We start from the raw sequence: 23,700 nt of genomic DNA on the forward strand, positions 1-23,700 counted from the left end.
AATCAAAGAATTGATGCTTTCAAATTGTGATGCTAGAGAAGACTCTTGAGAGTCCCTTAGACTGCAAAGAGATCAAACCAGTCAATCCTAAAGGAAATCAACCCTGAATATTCATTGGAAGGACTGATGGTTGAAGTTCCAATACTTTGGCCACCTGATGCAAAGAGTCAACACATTGGAAAAGACTCGGATGCTGGGAAAGATAGAAGGCAAAGGAGAAGGGGATGGCAGAGGATGAGATGGTTAGATAGCATCATCAATGCAATGGACATGAATTTGAGCAAACTCCAGGAGACAGTAAAGAACAGGGGATCCTGGTGTGCTGCAGTCCATATCATTGCAAGACAGACACAACTTAGCAACTGAACAACAGTCAGATATGATCTTTCAGGACATACTGATTCTTCAACTAGAGATCACAGGAGACCCACTAACACTGAGGACTCCACTGTTAAACTGAATATTTTTGGATTCTTTGTCATCTCTAAGATATTGCTAAGAAATTATCTCCTTGTTTTTATTAATCTACAGTAATCAATCTAAATAAAATATTCTCTAAACTGTTCTTGAAATCTTTAGTTTTATAAGTAGTACACTTTTTAGACCTTATAAAGCAAATAAAGGAATGAGTACTCTTTTAGGCAGTTCAGTTCAGTCCAGCCACTCAGTCGTATCTGACTCTTTGCGACCCCATGAACCGCAGCATGCCAGGCCTCCATGTCCATCACCAACTCTGGAGTCCACCCAAACCCATGTCTTTTGAGTCAGTGATGCCATCCAACCATCTCATCCTCTGTCCCCTTCTCTTCCTACCCTCAATCTTTCCCAGCATCAAGGTCTTTTCAGATGAGTCAGCTCTTCACATCAGGTGGCCAAAGTATTGGAATTTCAGTTTCAACATCAGTCCCTCCAATGCAGTAGAGGTAATGAATAAATTCTAGGGACTAGATTTAATTAACAGTGTGACTGAAGAATTATGGGTAGAGGTCCTTAATATTTTACAGGAGGTCTAGAACAAAACCATCCCAAAGAAAAAGAGTCACAAAGAGTCATACGTGACTGGGCAAATGAACAACAACAACTCTTTTAGGGGACATGAATAGATAAAACAGCTCCTGATTGAGGAATAACTACAGATTTCGAAAATAGAGCATCACATAGGAATGGTACCATGGAAAAATAATATTTGGAAAGTAACACAAAGTTTTCAGGTCATCGGGAAATCACCCAAGGAAAGTTCTTTGGAGTTCTTAGAGGAGGTCTGTCAGATTTTACATGGATTGTTAGTTTGATCAAATGCATGTCCACTGAGTCACTGATGCCATCCAACCATCTCACCCTCTGTCATTCCCTTCTCCTTCTTCCTTCCATCTTTCCCAGCATCAGGGACTTTTCCAGCGAGTTGGCTCTTCACATCAGATGGCCAAAGTATTGGCGCTTCAGCTTTAGCATCAGTCCTTCCAATAAAATATTCAAGACTGATTTCCTTTAGGATTGACTGGTTTTACCTCCTTTCAGTCCAAGGGATTCTCAAGAGTCTTCTCCATTATCACAATTTGAAAGCATCGATTCTTCGGCATTCAGCTTTCTTTATGGTCCAACTCTCATATCCATACATGACTACAGGAAAAACCATAGCTTTGACTAAATACCTCTGTCGACAAAGTAATGTCTCTGATTTTTAATATGCTGTCTAGGTTTGTCATAGCTTTTCTTTCAAGGAGCATGTATCCTTTCATTTCATGGCTGCAGTCACCATCGGCAGTGATTTTGGAGCCCAAGAAAAGTCTGTCACTGTTTCCATTGTTTCCCCATCTATTTGCCATGAAGTGATGGGACCAGATGCCATGATCTTGAATGTTGACTTTTAAGCCAGTTTTTTCACTTTCCTGTTTCACCTTCATCAAGTTCCTCTTCGCTTTCTGCCATAAGGGCGGTGTCATTGGCATATATAAGGTTATTGCTATTTTTCCCTGCAATGTTGATTCCAGCTTGTGCTTCATCCAGCCCAGAATTTTGCATGAAATACTCTGCATATAAGTTAAATAAGCAGGTGACAATATACAGCCTTGATGTAATCCTCTCCCAATTTGGAACCAGTCTATGGTTCCATGTCTGGTTCTAACTGTTGCTTCTTGACCTGCATGTAGGTTTCTAAGGAGGCAGGTAAGGTGGTTGGGTATTCCTAGCTCTTTAAGAATTTTCCATAGTTTGTTGTGATCCACACTTTCAAAGGTTTTAGCATTGTCAATGAAGCAGAAGTAGATGTTTTTCTGAATTCTCTTGCTTTTTCTATGATCCAGTGGATGTTGGCAATTTGATCTCTGGTTCCTCTGCCCTTTCTAAATCCAGTGTGTACATCTGAAAGTCTTGGTTTACATACTCTTGGAGCCTAGCATAGAGGATTTTGAGCATGACCTTGCTAGCATGTGAAATCAGTGCAATTGTGCATTTGTTTGAACATTCTTTGGTATTACCTTTCTTTGGGATTGGAATGAAAACTGACCTTTCTACCCACATGTAGAAATAATTCTAGTAATGTGTTCCTTATAGCTGCAGTTTATTTGAATGCAATGTATCAAGTATTCCTTTGAATGACCTATACTTTGAAAGATAAGGATATATTTGGAGTTCAAATAGACATGTGAGAGTTTATATTCCCTAGAATAATAACAATAAGAATCATTGTCATCATAAGAAACTGGCTACACTGAGTTAAGGATTAATTTATTTAGAAAAACCCAAAACTTTAAAGTTCAATTTAGAATTTTATTTTTTAATTTTTATTTCTTTATTTTTGGCTGCACCAGGTCTTCATTGCAGTGCATGGGCTTTTCTTGTTGTGGAGTATGGGCTCTAGAGCTTGCGGGTTCAATAGTTGCGGCACACAGGTTCTCTAGCTCAGTGCTCGGGCTTAGCTACCCTGCAGCATGTGGAATCTTAGCTCCCTGATCAGGGATGGAACCAGCGTCCCCTGCACTGGAAGGCAGATTCTCAACCACTGGACCACCAGGGAAGTCCCTGTAATTTTAAATTCCCCAATTATTAATCAAAATGATCTCTTGCTCAGCAGACGCCTTGAGTAAAATTTCACATTATATAAAAAATATTCTTCCTTAGTGTTCAGAATAGTTCATGGAACATTAGGTAATAATCAGTCCAAAATAAATGATTCTAATTTGTTTCATGTGAAAAAGAAATTTAGTCTTGAAAATCTGGGGAAGTCATCACTAGGAATAAGCAAGAAAAGAGTATCAATAACTATCTTCATGATGCGTTCATTCATACAATGAGTGTTATACACACCCTCACTGAAATCACGCCGTTTGCAAAGAATATAAAATTTGGAATAAAATTTTGATCAATAAAGACTCCTAAAACTTGAGAGACCTTAAATTTCAGCCATCATAACTCCCAGTTATATGCCTATCTTCTCAGTATTACCTATGGTTTTCTTGTGTGGTCCAGTACCTGTTTAGATATGTCTGAGGAGACTAATTTAAAACATTGAAGATTTCTAGTTTTTATTGTCATGTTTCTGATTGTTTGCAAAAGTTAAAGAATGGCCAGAATAAGAAAGTCATTTGTAATTTATTATACAGCAACAAATAAGCAATAAAATTTACCAGTATGTGACATTCAGTTTCTTCAAGGAATACATTGAAAATTTAGAGGTAGATTGTATTATTCACTTAGCATTAACACTTTTGCAAATTGTAACAGAACCTGTTTATACTGTTTTAATCTTGTACACTCAACCTTCACTTTGAGGTCACTGGGAGGTCCAAGTGAAGAAGAGGAGACAAAAAAATCCCAGAGAAGAGTCCTCTAAGAGTATGACTATATACATTACTGCCCTCTAAAGTAAACTTTCAGTCTGGTTGCACTTCTAGTAAAAAATGTTCTGACAGAAATATTCATGAACTCAAGCTTCTAACAACTGTAGTGACAACTATTTAATGAACATGAGGTCATGAGATTTTCAGCTATTATGATACATCCCCCTAAAAAGTACTAAAATGTTAGCCAAATGCCCAAATGAAATTTAATGCTCTTTTTCTTACAAGACTTTCTCTAAGAACTTTCTTTCCCAGAAAATTACAAGATGTATTTTGAACTTGGAGATACTGTATTTTTCCCCATTGATTGCTAATTTTGCTTGTGTTTTGAAATTCAGCAAATTAAAGGCAATTTGCTAAAAAATAGTAATATGTACAACCAACTAGTTTTTATAACACAGGGGTTAAACCTTTTTTTTCCCCCGCTCTGAGAATGAGTTCTAGAGATACTAAATCATTAATCGCAAGTTAAGTATAATTAGGTCTTTCAAATCCTAGTCGAATGCTCTTCCAACTACATCATTCATATCAGAAGGTGCATCTAAGAGATATCAGCCAAACGAGATATCACATTTTAAAGTCAAGTCCAAGTTATGAGACTCTGAAATTCTTAAAAAGCAACTTAAAAACACTCTACAAAATTATTCAATGCTATTGGACTTCTTAAATATAATAGCAATGAAATAAAAAATGAAAAATCAAGGAAATATAAGTATAAAACAAGGGAAAACAGCAACAGGAAATTCAAACTATTGTCTCAAATCTTTTATGTAATGAAGGCAATGAAGCTAAAGAAAGGAACAAACAAAAAACAAGAATGGAGAACACAACTGCAATAGCTGATGTTCCAGTTTGTCTCAGAGCATATAGAATTCAAGGTTAAAGGAAAAACATCACCAATTATAATCCTCATTAAAAGAAAGGCAGAGCCTAACTGCATGGAAAACAAAGCTTTTCTTAACAGTGTATTCTAAAAGATGTAACAATAACAATAATAAATATCTATCACTTATTCATATACAGGGCCACTAAGTAGAAAATATCTTTAACAATGTCTTTATTACAAAATGCAATAATGTAATATGAATCTTAAATTGGATTCTGATAAGTTTAGGATTCATTTTAAAAAAGAAATTAGTGAATGTGATTCTATAAAAGACTAAGCAAATAACTGTTTATATGGTTACTCCGATGGCCTGGCTTGACCCAAGGAAATAACTTGGAGTTCCTAAAGGAGCAATGGTAATGAGGTTTCATCTCCAGGGACCACTCTGACCACTCTGTCATCCCACAAAAAGAACTGTATGCAATTAGTCATGTCTGCCAGAATCATATAAAGGGGAAAGTAGAACAAATGTCATGTATTTGTCATCTCTAACTAGAGCAATGAATGGTCTGTCTGTCTCATATAGTGTTCTGTAAATGTTATTTACCTCATTGTGACCTGGATTGGAGTACCCATAATTTCATATTTTATTTTCCAAGGAAGACCTACAATGTGTAGTTCTCTACAACTTGTTGAAGGTGAAACCAAAACCTTTAGAGATCCAGACAAAGAAGTGGTAAATTTGAAATCTCAGAGTATAACCTAGGGCATCTAACTTGGAATCACTGTTACTTGCAACTTTTTTTTTTTTTTTTTGGCTCTGCTGGCACGTGGACTTAGTTGCCACAGCATGTACAACCTTAGTTCCCAAATGGGGGATTGAATCTGGGTCCCCTACACTGGGAGGCATATTCTTAACCAATGGCCCACCAGGGAAGTCCTTGTAACTATATTGTTTTCTCATTATACAGAAAATAATTTCTTTGTTCAAAATTAAACAATGCATGGAAGAAGGAAGGAAGAGGGAGTGATAAAAGGAGGCAGGAAGGGAGGAAAGGAAGGAGAGAGGAGGAAGGATTTATCTGTAATTTCAATGCTCAGAGATAACCATTTCTGAAGGTCTAGTGTTTTTTCTTTCATGTGCCTTTAGATACAAGCACTTACATCAGACACCTGCATGTGTGCACGCTCAGATGTGTGCGACTCTTGGAGACCCCATGGACTGTAGCCCACCAGGCTCCTCAGTCCATGGAATTATCCAGGCAAGAATACTAGAGTGGGCTGCCATTACCTACTCCAGGGGATCTTCCCGACCCAACAGCATGAGAGTAAGGGGCTCTGAACCCCACACAGTAGAAAATCCAAGTATAACTGTATAGTCAGCCCTCCACATTTGCACTTCCAAATCTGCAGATTCAACCAATAGCAAATTGGGTAGAACTACACTACATATTTACTGAAAAACATCAGTGCATGAATGAACCCCTAATGCTAATACCCAGGATCCCACTCAGGATACCACACGACACTTAGTTGTCAGGTCTGGTCTCTTGGGCTCCTCTTGGCTATGGCAGTTTCTCAGATTTTGCTTTTGATGATCTTAACAATTTTGAGAAGTACTGCTCATGTATTTTTTTGGCATGCTGAATTAATCAGGGTACTTTAGAGAAACAGAACTAAAAGGTTGTATACATGTACAGAAAGAGGTTTATTTTAAGAAATTGGCTTTCACCATTATGAAGACTTGGTAAGTCCAAAATCTGCAAGGGGAGCTGGCAGGCTGAAGACCCCTGAGTGGAGCCAACACTGAAGCTCAAGCTGAAAAGCCAGTGTTGCACTCGAAGTTTGAAGGTGGTCTGCTAGGAAATTTCCTCTTGTTTGAAGGTCAGCCTTTTGCCCAATTCAGACCTTCAAGTGATTGGATGAGGCCCACTACATTATGGAGAACAATTTATTTTCCTTAAAGTCCATTGATTTAAATGTATATCTCATCCAAAAACACTTTCAGAGAAACATCCAGAATAGGCTTAGGCAGGTTGACACATATAATTAACAACCAACTGTGCAAATATTGAAATGTGTTTGATGTTTTTTCATGATTAAGACAGGGAGTACGAGTATTGAGAGGAACACCCACAGGGTAAGTGCCATTTTCACCATATCATATCAAACATCTATACTATCAACATGATTTTTGATTGTTGACGCTGGCCTTGATCACCTGGCTGAGGTAGTGTTTGTCAGATTTTTCCACTGTGACATTATTCATTTTTCCCCCTTTCCATACTACACTCCTGTGTTTCTTTGACTTACCCTCACCAATGTTGTTTTTTTATTTTTGTCTTGAGTAATCCCTCACTTTCTGGCACTACAAAATGCTTCAGGATCATTATCTCAGATATATTTCCTACTTTGGTGCTAGAATCAGACATTTCTCCAAGGATCCTTAGTTCCTTTTTAATTGAAAAATGATATTAGAAACCAGGATCTGGGCAGTAGGCTTACTCATAGCTACTGAGATGGTAGTTCTTATAAGCTTTCTCAGCTGATGGAGCAAACAATATAGGTATCAATATTAACCTGTATACATAGACAAAGCTTTAAATATTTCAGTATCTAACCATCTATCTCTACATTAAGTTAAATATGAGTTCATACTCACATCTTCAACTCTAATCCATCAACACATGGGTCATTCTAGCCTCCTCTTACTTATCTGCAAATTCCCATTCCAACAGTAAGGAACAAGTTTGTACCATCTGCCATCTTTTACTTAATAGTTCCATTCCAGTATGCATGCAGAGCAATATCAGAATTGCTAACCCATAACCCTATGGGAAACACCGTTATCAACTAGAGTACCTAGGTACAGTCTCATTTGCCTTTAGATTTATAGGATCTACTTATCTCCAAAGATATTTTATGGATGTATCTCAGTTTCTTTATCCATATATTTGGTAAAGATTTAAAAAATAACAGCCATCAATTCTGAAACTTTTATTTGAAAATAAATGGTCATATAAGACTTGGCAAGTATTGTTCGACTCTTTAGGTCCAAGGTTTAAAATAGATTAAATGTTACATATTTTTATAATTTTAAGAATGAGTCAAAGTTCTTATACATTATAAAGCAAAATGGTCACAAAGTAATTAAACTAGATGTTGTCATGATTGTGTATTAAACAACTAGATTTTGTTTTTCAGTTATGGTGACTCAGACAGTAAAGAATTTGCCTGCAATGCAAGAGACCCAGGTTCATTCCCTGGGTCAGGAAGCTCCTCTGGAGAAGGAAAAGGCAGCCCACTCCAGTACTCTTGCCAGGAGAATCCCACGGACAGAGGAGCCTGGGGGGTTACAGTCCATGGGGTCACAAAGAGTCAGACACAACTAAGTGACTAACATAACATAATATTTTAGAAAAAAAATGGCTTTGCAGACCCAGAATTCACTGATTTGCTCCCATAATATGGGTAGATCAATGTCCTTTAATTATGGAACATGCTGGGAAATATTTTCCCCTTTGTTAATATCTTGGCTTGAGCCTATGATCCCAGTGTCTTTTGAGCCAAGAAACAGGAAACCAGAACCACTTTAACAAATAGTGGCCATTCATGTATTTATAAATATAAAAAGAAGGCATCAAGGACATACAGGGCAGTTCAAGGGTGGTCAACATTCACAAAAGAAGAGAGTATGAATGGATGAGACTCCAAGGGTTACACAATGTGTAACCCCAGGGGGGTCCAAGCTGAGGAGGAATTCTTAAATAGTAGCTTCTTTGAATCCGGCGATTAGTCACATTCATGTAGACTGAGGAGTAAGAAAATATTTTGAGGATAATAAAAGCCAGGTTTCTCTATCTTAAAGAAACTTCCCCTTTGAATAAGTAAGTATTTTGCAGATTGGTATTTTCAGTTTGGTTCAGTTCAGTCACTCATTCGTGTCTGACTCATTGTGATCCCATGGACCACAGCATGCTAAGCCTCCCTATCCATCACCAACTCCCGGAGTTTACCCAAATTCATGTCCATTGAGTGGGTGATGCCATCCAACCAGCTCATCCTCTGTCATACCCTTCTCCTCTCACCTTCAATCTTCCCCAGAATCAGGGTCTTTTCAAATGAGTCAGCTCTTCACATCAGGTGACCAAATTATTGGAATTTCAACTTCAACATCAGTCCTTCTAATGAACACTCAGGATTTTAGGATGGACTGGTTGGATCTTCTTGCAGTCCAAGGGACTCTCAAGAGTCTTCTCCAACACCACAGTTCAAAAGCATCAATTCTTCCACGCTCAGCTTTCTTTATAGTCCAACTCTCACATCCATACATGACCGCTGGAAAAACCATAGCCTTGAAGACGGACATTTGTTGGCAAAGTAATGTCTCTGCTTTTTAATGTGCTGTCTAGGTTGGTCATAACTTTGCTTTCAAGGAGTAAGCATCTTTTAATTTCATGGCTGCAGTCACCATCTGCAGTGATTTGGGAGCTCCCAAAAATCAAGTCTGCCACTGTTTCCTCATCTATTTGCCATAAGGTGATGGGACCAGATGACATGATCTTAGTTTTCTGAATGTTGATCTTTAGGCCAACTTTTTCACTCTCCTCTTCCACTTTCATCAAGAGGCTCTTTAGTTCTTCTTCACTGTCTACCACAAGGGTGGTGTCATCTGCATATCTGAGATTATTGATATTTCTCCCGGCAATCTTGATTCCAGCTTGTGCTTCATCCAGCCCAGTGTTTCTCATGATGTATTCTGCATATAAGTTAATTAACCAGTGTGACAATATGCAGCCTTGACGTACTCCTTTTTCTATTTGGAACCAGTCTGTTGTTCCATGTTCAGTTCTAACTGTTGTTTCCTGACCTGCATACATATTTCCCTCAAGAGGCAGGTCAGGCAGTCTGGTATTCCCATCTCTTTCTGAATTTTCCACAGTTTATTGTGATCCACACAGTCAAAGGCTTTGGCATAGTCAAAAATAACTCATTCAACTAGAAAGCATTGAGATACCCTACATCCAAGGTCAGATAGGTACTTTGAAACTACGTAAAATCTGATTCCTCGTTACACTAGCTCCCAATGTTTTGAGCACATACTGTTGTTTCTTATCTGTACTAATTATAAATCTGATGGTTGACAAATGGTGACTTTCTCATTCTATGTCTTCCACATATACTAGTTCACAGGCTACTCTAAGAAAGACCTTTCTCTTCTCCTCTTCGTTATTCATTTATTGAATTTTACCAGTGTGGCCATCTCTTTCTATAATTATCTATTTTCATACGCAAAATATCTCATATTTGGCCAGCAAGAAATTCTTCAAGCTTTTTCTTATATCCCTTTGAAATATCTTCCCCATATTTTGAGAACCTCCATGCTTTCTAGTTGAATGAGTTATTTTAGCTCATCATCTTCATTCACTGCTGCTGCTACTGCTGCTGCTAAGTCGCTTCAATCACGTCCGACTCTGTGTGACCACATAGACAGCAGCCCACCAGGCTCCGCCGTCCCTGGGATTCTCCAGGCAAGAACACTGGAGTGGGTTGCCATTTCCTTCTCCAGTGCCTGAAAGTGAAAAGTGAAAGTGAAGTCGCTCAGTCATGTCTGACTCTTAGCGACCCCATGGTCTGCAGCCCACCAGGCTCCGATGTCCATGGGATTTTCCAGGTGAGAGTACTAGAATGGGTTGCCATTTGCCTTCTCCATCTTCATTGCTTACCCTGCTCTAAAACCAGCCATTTCTTTATCCTATCAGCCTGGTTACTTTTAGGGGACAGTGGTATTCAGAAAGCAAATTTTGCTTACTACTTGAGGTGTCACAGAGAAAAGAATATATTTATGCTGTATAAATATATATACACATGTACACACATATGTACATCTTAATTTATATTTCAATTATGTAACTGAAAACTAAGACTTCACAGCAATACATCTAAAATCAATTCAAAATAAAAGGGTTCTTTATAGATTTCCTCCATTTCATATTTGTATATTGCTTCTCTGAAAATGAGAAACCTGGCCCACATATCCTTAAAGCATTATCTTCTTTTTCTCAATATATATAAATGTAGTCAATATTTTGATTCCACTTTAAATGATCGGAGTAAAACTCACCAGAAATGGGTCAAAATAACTTGTGCCACCAGATACAATGTAAACAGGAGACCACATCATCATTTTCATGTGGTCAAATCAGTTCAGTTCAGTCGCTCAGTCATGTCCAACTCTCTGCGACCCCATGAATCATAGCACGCAGGGCCTCTCTGTCCATCACCAACTCCTGGAGTTTACCCAAACTCATGTGCATCAATTGGTGATGCCATCCAGCCATCTCATCCTCTGTTGTCCCCTTCTCCTCCTGCCCCCAATACCTCCCACGATCAGGGTCTTTTCCAATGAGTCAACATCTTCACATCAGGTGGCCAAAGTATTGGAGTTTTAGTTTCAGCATCAGTCCTTCCAATGAACACCCAGGACTGATCTCCTTTAGGATGGACTGGTTGGATCTCGTTGCAGTCCAAGGGACTCTCAAGAGTCTTCTCCAACACCACAGTTCAAAAGCATCAAGTCTTCGGCGCTCAGCTTTCTTCACCATCCAACTCTCACATCCATACACGACGACTGGAAAAACCATAGCCTTGACTAGATGGACCTTTGTTGGCAAAGTAATGTCTCTGCTTTTGAATATGCTATTTAGGTTGGTCATAACTTTCCTTCCAAGGAGTAAGCATCTTTTAATTTCATGGCTGCAGTCACTATCTACAGTGATTTTGGAGCCCAAAAAATAGTCTGAAACTGTTTCCACTGGTTTCCCATCTATTTCCCATGAAGTGATGGGACCACATGCCATGATCTTCGTTTTCTGAATGTTGAGCTTTAAGCCAACTTTTTCACTCTCCACTTTCACTTTCATCAAGAGGCTTTTGAGTTCCTCTTCACTTTCTGCCATAAGGGTGGTATCATCTGCATATCTGAGGTTATTGATATTTCTCCTGGCAATCTTGATTCCAGCTTGTGCTTCTTCCAGCCCAGCATTTCTCATGATGTACTCTGCATATAAGTTAAATAAGCAGGGTGACCATATACAACCTTGACGTACTCCTTTTCCTATTTGGAACCAGTCTGTTGTTCCATGTCCAGTTCTAACTGTTGCTTCCTGACCTGCAGACAGATTTCTCGAGAGGCAGGTTAGGTAGTCTGGTATTCCCATCTCTTTCAGAATTTTCCACAGTTTATTGTAATCCATACAGTCAAAGGCTTTGGCATAGTCAATAAAGCAGAAATAGATGTTTTTCTGGAACTCTCTTGCCTTTTCCATGATCCAGCGGATGTTGGCAATTTGATCTCTTATTCCTCTGCCTTTTCTAAAACCAGCTTGAACATCAGGAAGTTCACGGTTCACGTATTGCTGAAGCCTGGCTTGGAGAACTTTGAGCATTACTTTACTAGCGTGTGAGATGAGCGCAATTGTGCAGTAGTTTGAGCATTCTTTGGCATTGTCTTTCTTTGGGATTGGAATGAAAATTGACCTTTTCCAGTCCTGTGGCCACTGCTGAGTTTTCCAAATTTGCTGGCATATTGAGTGCAGCACTTTCACAGCATCATCTTTCAGGAGTTGAAAGAGCTCAACTGGAATTCCATCACCTCCACTAGCTTTGTTCGTAGTGATGCTTTCTAAGGCCCACTTGACTTCACATTCCAGGATATCTGGCTCTAGGTGAGTGATCACACCATCATGATTATCTGGGTCATGAAGCTTTTTTTGTACAGTTCTTCTGTGTATTCTTGCCACCTCTTCTTAATATCTTCTGCTTCTGTTAAGCCCATACCATTTCTGTCCTTTACTGAGTTCATCCTTGCATGAAATGTTCCCTTGGTATCTCTAATTTTTCTCTAAAATACAATACTGAAGTTCTTCATATTTTTCTTGCAACTTTTCTGTAACATTTAAGTGCTTTAAAATGTTGTAATAATATTTTAACTTGAAAGCATGGTTTTGTGTGTAATATAGCATGGCTTCCCAGGTGACTCAGTGGGCAAAGAATCCCCTATAATGCAGGAGATGCACGAGATGTGTTCAATCCTTGGGGGAAAGATCTCATGGATCTTGGGGGAAAGATGCCATGGATCCCATGGTAACCCACTCCAGTATTCTTGTCTGGGAAATCCCATGGAAGAGGAGCCTGGTAGGCTACAGTTCATACAAAGAGTCAGGCACAACCGAAGCAACTGAGCAGCATGGTATATTAAACTAATAAACACATGCTGTATATGATACAAAGGTAAAGCCATAGCTCAAACAGAAATAAAATGGATTTAAAACATTTATAGAACAAGAAAACAAAGTTAGAACTAAAGGGATATCACTGCATTTAATAAAAATTAAAATGTTTATGCTTGGCCATTAAACTGCACAACTGTTTTTAGTTTATCTTCATGTTAAACAATATAATGTCTACCCCAATGTCCATATTTTGATCTCTTACATCAATTTCAACATAACAAAGTTGGATAGTAATCAATTCTATGGATCAATATGAAGATTCAAGATATGCCTAGAAAATCTTATTTCAATATTTTAAAGAAGTTATCAAATATGTTTGCTATTGGTGCTCAAAAGAACAAATCATCTTAAAGGACATCCCATTTCCAATTTTTGATAGAGTGAGTATTTGGATAATATAGACACATACTCAACTGGAGCAAGTTAAGTCTACAAAAACCATTAGTCTATAATGTTACATTAAAAAAGAACATTAAATAGAAAAATGTCTGCTAGCTGAAAGGCAAACATACCCATCTAGAGGAAATGATATGCTTAATTACCTAAAATGTAAATTAATGACTCATAACTGAAATGTATCACAGCAATCACAAAGGTCAGGTCACAGATAGCGGAAGAAAAAGCAGTTCTAAGAGGTGGGGTGTATAGAAATACACGCCTACGTCAGGAAACAAGAAAATTCTCAAAGAGACAACCTAACATTACACCTAAAGGAGCTAAAAGAAGAACAAAACCAATTCCAAAATTAGTAGAACGAAAGAAATAATAAAGATTAGAACCAAAATAAATGAAATAAAGACAAATAAAATAGAAAATATCAATGAAACTAAGAGCTGTTTTTCTTTAACAATAAATACAATTGATAAACCTTTAGCCATATTCATCAAGAAAAAAAGATACGGCTCAAATGAATAAGTTCAGAAATGAAAGAGAAATGTCTATTTAGTTCTTTGGCCCATTTTTTGATTGGGTCGTTTATTTTTCTGGAGTTGAGCTGTAGGAGTTGCTTGTATATTTTTGAGATTAGTTGTTTGTCGGTTGCTTCATTTGCTATTATTTTCTCCCATTCTGAAGGCTGTCTTTTCACCTTGCTAATAGTTTCCTTTGATGTGCAGAAGCTTTTAAGGTTAATTAGGTCCCATTTGTTTATTTTTGCTTTTATTTCCAATATTCTGGGAGGTGGGTCATAGAGGATCCTGCTGTGATGTATGTCGGAGAGTGTTTTGCCTATGTTCTCCTCTAGGAGTTTTATAGTTTCTGGTCTTACGTTTAGATCTTTAATCCATTTTGAGTTTCCAAAAAAGACATACAGATGGCTAACAAACACATGAAAAGATGCTCAACATCACTCATTATCAGAGAAATGCAAATCAAAACCACTATGAGGTACCATTTCACACCAGTCAGAATGGCTGCGATCCAAAAGTCTACAAATAATAAATGCTGGAGAGGATGTGGAGAAAAGGGAACCCTCTTACACTGTTGGTGGGAATGCAAACTAGTACAGCCACTATGGAGAACAGTGTGGAGATTCCTTAAAAAACTGGAAATAGAACTGCCTTATGATCCAGCAACCCCACTGCTGGGCATACACACTGAGAAAACCAGAAGGGAAAGAGACACGTGTACCCCAATGTTCATCGCAGCACTGTTTATAATAGCCAAGACATGGAAGCAACCTAGATGTCCATCAGCAGATGAATGGATAAGAAAGCTGTGGTACATATACACAATGGAGTATTACTCAGCCATTAAAAAGAATACATTTGAATCAGTTCTAATGAGGTGGATGAAACTGGAGCCTATTATACAGAGTGAAGTAAGCCAGAAGGAAAAACATAAATACAGTATACTAACGCATATATATGGAATTTAGAAAGATGGTAACAATAACCCGGTGTACGAGACAGCAAAAGAGACACTGATGTATAGAACGGTCTTATGGATTCTGTGGGAGAGGGAGAGGGTGGGAAGATTTGGGAGAATGGCAATGAAACATGTAAAGTATCATGTGGGAAACGAGTTGCCAGTCCAGGTTCGATGCATGATGCTGGATGCTTGGGGCTGGTGCACTGGGACGGCCCAGAGGGATGGTATGGGGAGGGAGGAGGGAGGAGGGTTCGGGATGGGGAACACATGTATACCTGTGGCGGATTCATTTTGATATTTGGCAAAACTAATACAATTATGTAAAGTTTAAAAATAAAATAAAATTGGAGAGAAAAAAAAAAAAAAAAAAGTTCAGAAATGAAAGAGAAGTTACAACTGATCCCACAGAAATATAAAGGATTATAAGAGGTTTCTGTGAACAATTATATGTCAACAAATTGGACTACTAAGAAGAAATGAGTAGATTCCCAGAAGTTGTACCATCTTCCAAAACTGAATCAGGAAGAAATAGAAATTCTGAACAGACCCATTACCAGTAACAAAACTAAAATAGTAATTTTTAAAATTCAGCAAATAAAAGTCTAGAACCAGATAGCCTTATAGGTGAATCCTACCAAATTTAAAGAAAAGTTAACAATCATTCTTCTCAAACAAGTCCAAAAAATTAAAGAGGAAGAAATTCTTCCCAACTCATTCTATGAGGTCAACATCACTCTGATTCCAAAACCAGACAAAGACACCACACAAAAAAAGAAAAATACAGGCCTATATCACTGAAGAATAGAGATGCAAAAACTCTCAACAAAATATTAGCAAATCTAATTCGATAACATACTAAAAGAACCATGTATCATGATCAAGTGGGATTTACCCTGTGCATACAAAGATAGTTCAGTGCCCAGAAATCAGTCGATATGGTACACCACTTTAACAAACTGAAGGATAAAAGTTATATGACCATCACAATAAATGCATAAAAAGCTTTTGACAAAATTCAACATAAATTTATGATAAAAAAAAAAAAAACTACCTACAAAGTAGGTATAAAGAATGCCACACCACAAATGAACGCCATATCTGACAAATATCATACTCGGTGGTGAAAACCTGAAAATACTTCCTGTAATATCAGGAAGATGAAGGTGTTTACTCTTGTCAATTATAATTAACATAGAATTTTAAGTCCTAGCCACAGTAAGCAGACAAGGAAAAGAAAAAAAGCAATTTAAATTGGAAAATGAGGTAAAATTGTCACTATTTGCAGATGAAGTGATATTATACTTAGAAATCTTTACAGATTCCATCAAAACAAAAACTATTAGAACTAGTAAATGAATGCAGTAAGTTTTCAGGACACAAAGTTAATATACAGAAATTTGTTGTGTTTTTATATTCTGACAACAAGCTACCAGAAAGAGAAATTAAGAAAAAAATCCTCTCACAATTGCATCATAAAGAATAAAATGCATAGGAATAAACCTAACCAAGAGTATAAAAGCCCTATATTCTAAAAATTATAAGACATTAATGAAAGAAATTGAAGAAAACATAAACCAACGGGAAGATATACCATGCTCATAGATTAGAAGAATTAATATTATTAATATATACATGTTGATCCAGGGCAATTTTCAGATTCATTGCAATCCCTATCAAAATACCAACTGCATTTGTTACAGAACTAGAACAAACAATCCTAAAATTTGTATGGAACCACAAAAGACCCCACAAAGTCAAAGAAATCTTGAGAAAGAACAAAGCTACACTCTCTAGAGTCAAACTATAATACAAAGTTAACAGTCATCAACATAGAATCGTACTGGCATGAAAACAGACACACAGATCAGTGGAACAGAATAGAGAGCCCAAAAATAAACTCATTGTTATATGATCAATTAATCTATCACAAAGGAGGCAAGAATATACAATGAAGAAAAGCTAGCCTCTTTTAATGGTGGAAAAAACTGGATAGCTACATGCAAAAGAATGAATCTGGACCACTTTCTTGCACCATACATTAAAATAAACTCAAAATGGATTAAAGGTGTTAATATATTACCTGAAACCTTAAAAACCCTAGGGGAAAAAAAAAAAAAAACATAAGCAGTATGCTCTTTGGTATTGCTCTTAGAAATATTGTTTTTGGATCTGTCTCCAGAGGCAAGAATGAACAAATGAGACTACATCAAAATAAACACCTTTGCACAGAAAATAAAACCATCAACAAAATGAAGAGTCAGCCTACTGCACCGAACAAGATACTTACAAATGATCCTGATAAAGGGTTAATATATAAAACATATAAGGAAACCACATAACTGTGAATCTGATTAAAACTAAGGCATAGAAGCTAAATAAACATTTTTCTAAGAAGATACATAGACAAAAGTCACAGGAAAAGAAGCTCAACATCACTAATCTACAGGAAAATGAAAATCAAAACCACGATGAGATATCACCTCATATCTTCCAGAATAGCTACCATCAAAAAGACAACAAATAAATCTGGGCAAAGACATGGAGAAATGGAAACCCATGGCACTGCTGGTAAGACAGTATAAGTTGGTGCATTCACTATGGAAAACAGGATGAAGTTTCTTCAAAAATTAAAATAGAACTACCACTGCTGCTGCTAAGTCACTTCAGTCGTGTCCAACTCTGTGCAACCCCATAGATGGCAGCCCACCAGGCTCCCCCATCCCTGGGATTCTCCAGGCAAGAACACTGGAGTGGGGTGCCATTTCCTTCTCCAATGCATGAAAGTGAAAAGTGAAAGTGAAGTTGCTCAGTCGTGTCCGACTCTTCGCAACCCCACGGACTGCAGCCTACCAGGCTCCTCCATCCATGGGATTTTCTAGGCAAAGGTACTGGAGTGGGGTGCCATTGCCTTCTCCGATAACTACCACATGATCCAGCAATTTCACTTCTGGTTATTAACCCAAAGAAAATAAAAACACAAGTTCAAAAAGAAACATGCACCCCTATGTTGACTGAGCATTATTTGCAACAGCCAAGCTATGGAAGTAACCTAAGCGTTCGCTGATAGATGAATGGATAGAGATGTGGACTATATGTGCAATGAAATACTACTCAGCCACAAAATAAATGAAACTTTGCCATTTATGACAACAAGCATTAGAGGGTATTATGCTAAACGAAATAAGCAGAAAGATATATATAACGTGATCTCACTTGCCTATGGAATCTTAAACAAAAACAAAATGAAAACAGACTCATAAATACAGAGGAATAAAGGGTAGTTGCCAGAGGGGAGATGGGTGGGGTTGGGCAAAATGGTTACAGGGAATTAAGAGGTACAAATTTACAGTTACAAAATAAATAGTTATAGGGATGTAATTACAGCATAAATGGTATGGTTAATAACACTGTAATAACTGTGTATGGGGACACAAAGCTACTAGAGTTATCATGGTGATCATTTTTTAATGTACCTAAATGTCAAATCACTATGGAGTACATCTGAAACTAACAGAATATTATTTGCCAGCTATATTTCAATTTTAAAAAGAAATAAAATTACAGAAAATAAAGAAGTAGGCAAAAGATCTGAAAAAGATATTGCACAAGAGAATTTGTCCAGCTGGCTAAGATGAAAATGAAAGCATATTCATAATGATTGGTTATCAGAGAAACGTCAATTAAAGACACAATGCTATCCAAGTCACACATCTATGAAAACAACTAAAATCAAAAGGATTAGCAATATTAAGTGTTGACACGTACAATGAACAATTGGAAATCTCAAAAGTGTCTGATGGTTATATGAATATGCTCAATTTATAAAAATCTTTTGAACTGTATACTTTAAGATTTGTGTATTTTAGCATATATGCATATTTTAGCATATATGTATTGTAAGTTACACAATTTTAAAGGCTTATAACAATTATTTATCCATCCTAAAGTGACTATGTTTTTTAATATTAGTACTTTCCATCCAAAGCATCATATATATTTCCATTCATTCAAAGCTGTTTAATGAGTAATAATTTTTTTCTTCCCCACAAAGGTCCTATATATTAGTTACAATGCTAATTTTATACAGGTCACTTGCCTTAATGGAAGACTGTCATCCAACCACAAGATGTGTTGTGGGCATCAGCATGCAACTTTAATTTATCAAATTGGACTTCTCAATTTTTCAGTTTTATGCAAAAAGTAATATAAAATAATGTGGAAATTTCTCACTTGAGATAATGAACAAATTTTAAGATAGCCTAAAAGCTGATAAAGTCCTCAATTCAGAAAACTTCAATACAACTGATGTAATTACATGAATTTCAAAATAGATTTAAAGCAATTAATTTGCTCATAAACTTGATAAACAGCATTATAAATTTCCAGAATTTACTATGGGGGAGCTAATTAATTCTAGACAGCGTAGAAGCTCAAAAATGTAAAGAAAATCACCTGAGTAAACTCCATCATGTTAAAACAGAAACACAGAGAGTGCTATTCATACCCAACTCTAATAAACATTGAGAAGGGAAGGAAGAAAAGAGAGCTGAAACAATTGAATATGACCTTGTTCTCAGAGTTGGAAATGTGAAAAGAGATATAATATGTACGGCTTAAAGAAGTTGTATACGCACAAACACCGTTTAAACAGGAACTTAAATTTATAGATGATATTTCATTACTATAAACACTATTAGAAAGCTATAGACAAAAATGGAAATCAAACATGCAATAATCTTCTGGAATGATTGGAAAATATATGGAAAATGCCATACATTTTGAAACAGTTTCCTACCAAAATTTAGAAGAGTAAGGCAATGGCAACCCACTCCAGTACTCTTGCCTGGAAAATCCCATGGACGGCGGAGCCTGGTGGGCTGCAGTCCATGGGGTCGCTACGGGTCACACACGACTGAGGGACTTCACTTTCACTTTTCACTTTCCTGCACTGGAGAAGGAAATGGCAACCCACTCCAGTGTTCTTGCCTGGAGAATCCCAGGGATGGGGGAGCCTGGTGGGCTGCCGTCTATGGGGTCGCACAGAGTCGGACACGACTGAAGCAACTTAGCAGCAGTAGCAGCAGCATGGAGATAGGGAAGGAAATGGCGACTCACTCCGGTATCCTTGCCTGGAGAATCCCATGGATGGAGGAGCCTGGTGGGCTACAGTCCATAGGATAGCAGAGTCGGACACAACTGAGGCAACTTAGACTATAGAGTCTATGAGGCATTAAAACTGAGACCAACTCAAGAAACAGGTGATGTCATGAGGAGCTCTTCAAGGGCAAGGACCCAGTGCACACTGCAGTATATGACACACTGCTATCCAATTAACATTCACTGAATGAGTAAAGGTGAGATCATAAGAAGGCAACCAACAAAGGGACACTGGACATGAGAAATGGTCTTCTACTATATGCTTACTACTTTATTAGGCTGAAGTCCTTCTACTACTTAGGCTATCTCTAATTCTGCTTTTACAAACTGGAAATCAAGTCAAAACATCAAATATTGGCAAACTGACCACTCACTCGGTTCAGAGTGAATTTTTAAACACTTGTAAAAAACTTGATTTCCTTCAAATAGCAACATAAAGCAGGATGTATACCCTTGCCTCATGGACAAGCAGGTACCTATTAAAAGATCATGTATAGTTTGACCAGGTTTTGATTTTTAAAATCTATAAAGTCAGAGTTAGAGGCCTGAGGTCTGCTATAACATTTAGGGCTCCGAGCCTCCTTTCTTAATCATTTGTAAGATGTTCAAGTAAGAACCTTACTGTGTGGTATAAAACAGGAGAAAACATCCAGCAGAAGCTAGTTCTCATGAAAATGCCTCAAATACTATTACTGGATTTACTGCACTAATCCCATAAACTGATTTGGGATTAGCTTTCTGGAAGGTGAACAGGGCAGATGCATACCCTAGTTGAAAGCTTCAAGCTAGGAATCCATTTGGACATACTCTGTTCTTTCTTTCCTTTTGGTGCCAGAGCTGCTTGAACTTGGCTCAGTGAGAAATCTAGAAGAATCCCCTCGAATCCTTGTCTCCTCCACTTGCTCTTATCTTCAAACAGAAGTCACACTCAAGTTCTGGAGAAGAACTTACGCCATGACAGTGGTCCAAACAATGGAGGCACAATCTGCCAGGAAAATTAAAGTATATGTTTATTTTAAAGAAAAATTTCTCTCTTCTTTGATTGGGCTTCCCAGGTGGCATTAGTGGTAAAGAGTCCATCTGCCAATGCAGGAGACACAAGAGATGCGGGTTCAACACCTGGATCAGGAAGATCCCCTGGAGAAGGAAATGACAACCCACTCCAGTATTTTTGCCTGGAGAATCCCTGGACAGAGGAGCCTAGCAGGCTATAGTCCACGGGTTCACAAAGAATCAGACATGACTGAGCACAGCACACATTATATTATTCTAGGAACCAGCAAATTTGAAAAATATGAAACTTTCAAACTTTTCATAGGATTGTCTCATATGTGGAAAAAGTCTTTGCAGTATTGTCTGCAGGTTGCATGTTTTTGTACATATATGTTCAAAAATACCAACATGTACATTTTTCTCTTGTATTTTCATCTTCTTCATCTTGAAAGGATCCCGGTTTTTATGACTCCTGTATGAAAATTTAAAAATATTACTTGAATAGTAAGCTTAATGCCCTTGAAAGCTAACTTCCAGGTGTCATACCAGAATGCCCCAGAAATAGGACACAGATGTGTGGTGTGTTATGTCAAGAACAAGGAAACAAGGGGCTGGATAAACTTGTTGTCTATATAAGTTGGAAAATAAGGTCTATTTTTTTTCTTCCTTTACTTAAAACTAAAGCCATGCAAACATTGACCCCAGTGAAAATTTGGTCCCAAGTACACTAATCTAGAGCTAAGGAAATAACTTTCAAAACTGCTCTTTTCTATGTCCCACCCTCCTTCCGTCTGTCTAACCCTAACGACTGCTCCACATGAATAATTAGAAACAACTCTACCTTACCACTTAGTAGTACATAATTGTTTATAAAAGGCTCATTTTTTTTTGTTGCTATATGGTTAAAATATCCAGTATAAAAACAAAATTCTCAAGAATAAGTATCACAAACAGGAGATGTAAAGTCAAATGAAATAAATTCAGGACTGGGGTAGTGGTCTCTACTCAGTTGAAAACATAGCTGAATCACTGTATCTTCACAATCAATAAATATCTGAGGAAAGTAGAGCCTTTACAGGGATTTCAAGATAATCGCATTCAAATATGAAAATTAGTTCTGCAACTAATTCAAAATAACTATCCCTATCATACTTATAGTACATTTCAAAATGTGTATTATCTGATAAGCTGGCAAGGTCTCCTCTGATGTATTGCTGCATTAAGGATATTGGCAGGGGAAAACTGTTTTCGAGGTTGTAACAGTCCTACAGGGTAAACTATCAAATCATATTTCCACACTCTCCCATTATTTTTGTAATGAATTCAACCCCTTATTTTACCTGTTAGTTCTTCACTTCTCATTTTTCAAACTCTACTAATAAGAAGACTGATATGTATTAACTACTTGAAGAATATATTTTAACCTATTCTTTGCTCTCTATACTTAATATCTGAATAATCTGAACTAAAGTATGCAAGAAAATTAATCAGTATATACTTACTCTACTGTCTCAATGATTTCAGGAATCAAATAAAAAACCAACTTTACATTTCAGCATTCATGGTTTATGCATGAGTACCATGCAAAATAATTTTAACAGAGAACTCTATGGTATACCAAATAGAGATGAGGAAGATGGTCAAGGATAGAAATATGGAAAGGACACCTATGACTTTTACCTTGAAAACACATAAAGACTAAGCGAGGTAACCACAGCACAGTTTCATGTGGAATTATTCTTATGACCATGATGAATTAATATACCAAATATGAGAATATGTCTCTACCTCTTCAATTAAAGCAAACTTCATTTTGGAACCCATTCTCCTGTCTACAAAAGGTATTTTTTAATATTTACAATGCCTACCACTTGAGTTAAAATCATTTAACCCAAGCTAAATTATTTTCTATAAATATATCTTAATACATAAAAACTGGGCTTCCCAGGTGGCACAAGTGGTAAAGATCCGCCAGTCAGTGTAGGAGACATAAGACATGTGGATTTGATCCCTGGGTCAGGAAAATTCCTTGGAGGGGGACATGGCAATCCACTGAGTATTCTTGCCTGGAGAATCCCATCAATAGAGGAGACTGGTGGGTTACCATCCGTAGGGTTGCAGAGAGTCAGATACACCTAAAGTGACTAAGCAGGCACATGTATGCACATAAAAGTTAACTCATATTACTTACTATAAAGCATTTTTAGATTTTAAACAGTAATTAAAAATAAAAATAAATGTTGACTGACGTAAGTTTGGGAGTTGCCATTGTGTGACCATTATAAATTGATTCAAATTGGTATGGAAACTGTTCACTTATTATATATTCGATTGCCTCAAACAGGGGTCAGGAAACTATGGTTCACAGGCTAAATCCGGCCTGTGAATTAAGAATGGTTAATGGTTTTAATACTCTTAAAGAGGAAGGAGAAAAAGATGGAGGAAGAGAAGGATGAGCAGGAGGAAGAAAAGAAAAAAGAGAAGACAGAGACTGCATGTGGCCCACAAAGTCTAAAGTATTTACAAGATAATGTCCCTTACAGAAAATGTACATGTACCAAAAAATGTAGCAAACCTAGATTATCACCTTCACCTGATAATCCAGAAGAAAAACAAGCCTCTGTGCTAATAACTATGAACGTAATATATTAATACAAATGTCATCTATGTTCTCAAGGCTTTCTCATACTACTGCTTCCACTTGTGCTCTCTCATGTAAATT

Source organism: Bos indicus, chromosome 11, assembly GCF_029378745.1.
Source record: "Bos indicus isolate NIAB-ARS_2022 breed Sahiwal x Tharparkar chromosome 11, NIAB-ARS_B.indTharparkar_mat_pri_1.0, whole genome shotgun sequence".
NCBI lineage: Eukaryota > Metazoa > Chordata > Mammalia > Artiodactyla > Bovidae > Bos > Bos indicus.